Source organism: Taudactylus pleione, unplaced genomic scaffold (assembly GCF_031769625.1).
Source record: "Taudactylus pleione unplaced genomic scaffold, aTauple2 ptg000095l, whole genome shotgun sequence".
Classification (NCBI taxonomy): Eukaryota; Metazoa; Chordata; class Amphibia; order Anura; family Myobatrachidae; genus Taudactylus; species Taudactylus pleione.
The window spans coordinates 10,668,536-10,670,617 of NW_028284497.1; the positions used below are offsets into that span (position 1 = coordinate 10,668,536).

Below are 2,082 nucleotides of genomic sequence, written 5' to 3' on the forward strand. Positions count from 1 at the left end.
AAAAGAGTACGTCTAGGAAGGTGATTGAAGTATATATATCATAACAAGGTAAAGTTACCGTATGTCAAAAAAATGTGTTACATACTTTTCACTGATTGTAGAGAAAATTTCTTAAATTACTGAGGATACAGTACTTGATTGCTGCAACAAATTATAATAAATATTGTTAGATTTCTACAGTAGCAACCAATTGTGTGTTGTACCTGTATGTCCAAAATTGCCATCACACATGCTACAACCATTACAGTGAATACCCATGATTACAGTACCCAATTTTCTTAGGTGGTCTCCCATCCTAGTACTAATTGGGCCCAGCACTGCTTGGCCTCCAAGATCAGCCGGAATTGGGCATTACCAGTACGGTTTGACTGTAATCTGTACAGACACTTTTGTGGGTGCAAAAGTGAGGCTACTTGGGTACTCCAGAGCTCATCACTGCCTATGCGTGAGCAGACCCAATTGTAACAGACAAGACAACCAATGCAGAACAGTAAACCAGAGGGAAAAAAAACTAGAGAATTCTTTGGAACCTCAAGGATAAAAATATTATAAAAAGAGGTCTTTATAAGAAACATGGAAAATAATTGGTCTCATTCTCTAATTGGAGTAGACGTCTCTCTCGGCCCCCTCCTCTTTTGCATGCAGGTACGTGATCGATCACCTTGTAGGATAAAGTTGCTAGGGAGTGGCAAAATTCTTTAAAGTGCCGTGCCACCGGTTGGTCAATTTCTTTGCCAGAGAGGACTTGTCTGATAGCTGTCCAGTGTTGGGCCATCCTCTCTAAATAAACGTGTGGTTTTCCCACTATTAACCAACTTGCATAGGCATCTGATTATGTAAATAACGTATTTACTCATACAGGTAAGTACAAGTTTAATGGGAATGTGCTTCCCAGAATGTGGATGTTACCTGGTTCCAAATAGCTGAAGGTTCTGCACCCAGTGCATCGGTAGCACCTATATTTTCTGGATAAGAAATGTATATCCGGTTGTAGGTTTTTTTGAGAAATGTCATTATGTACAAGCCAATCCTTTAGGTTCTTGCCCCTTTTTGTGGCACATCATAATGGATGAATTGTTCAACGATTTTATTCTGGAATCTGTGCTTACAATTTGCAATAGATTTTTGGTGGTCTTGTTGATGAAATTGCTGATCGTGTTATATTTGGTAGTGAAGACCATTTTGTGTTCTTCCTGCCTTCATTCTTAGTCCTGGATATGTCGTGTCCTGGATATAACTCTTGTCGTGTTTTATTCAAGATTTTTTGTTTGGCAATTTCTAAATCCTTAAGGCGATATCCTCTGTTTATGAATCTCTGCATCATTTTGTCAATCTCAATTATCGCAACATTATCATCTGTTGTAATCCTCCTAATCCTCAAAAACTGGGAGTAGGGTAGTCCTTTTTTTAATGATGTAGGAAGATGATTCTGGGCATGTAAGAGTGTGTTACAGTCTGTTGGTTTATGATAAATTTTAGTCTTGAACTCTGTTCCACTTCATTCAGTAAGTACATCCAGGTAATGAACAGCGTCATGGCTGCATTCATAGATGAATTTTATGTGTTCATGCATAGGTTTACCTAGTTCATTGCTGAAAGTAATTCATCCTTTGTTCCTGACCATAGTACAAGTATATCATCTATGTACCTTATAAAAAACTATTACATGTTGGTTAAAGGTGGTATTATCCAAGAATAATGTTTTCTCCACATTGAACATGTATATGTTGGCAAATTAAGGTGCCACATGTGACCCCATTGCACATCCCCTTATCTGAAGGAAAAATTGGTTGTCAAATAAACAGTTGTTTCTAGTTAGAATTTTCTCCAATAATGTCATGTATAGGTGTACATGAGGCCCATGGTATTCTTCATTATTCTGTATGAACTTATGTACACTGTCCAATCCCTCTTGGTGAGGGATGCTAGTGTATAATGATATAACCTCTATGGTACACACCAGAAAGCTGTTAGGTAAATCCTGGAAATTATGTAATTTAGATGGTACTGTACATTGATAGATTCTGTGATCCAAACTGCCTCTGATAGGATTGGATCACAGAATCTATTAAGAATAACCTG

General features: G+C 37.7%; 1 pseudogene; it reads right to left on the bottom strand.

Moving 5' to 3' along the window:
* Positions 1 to 257: 257 nt before the first annotated feature.
* Positions 258 to 376, bottom strand: LOC148526580 (5S ribosomal RNA; annotated as a pseudogene).
* Positions 377 to 2,082: the final 1,706 nt, after the last annotated feature.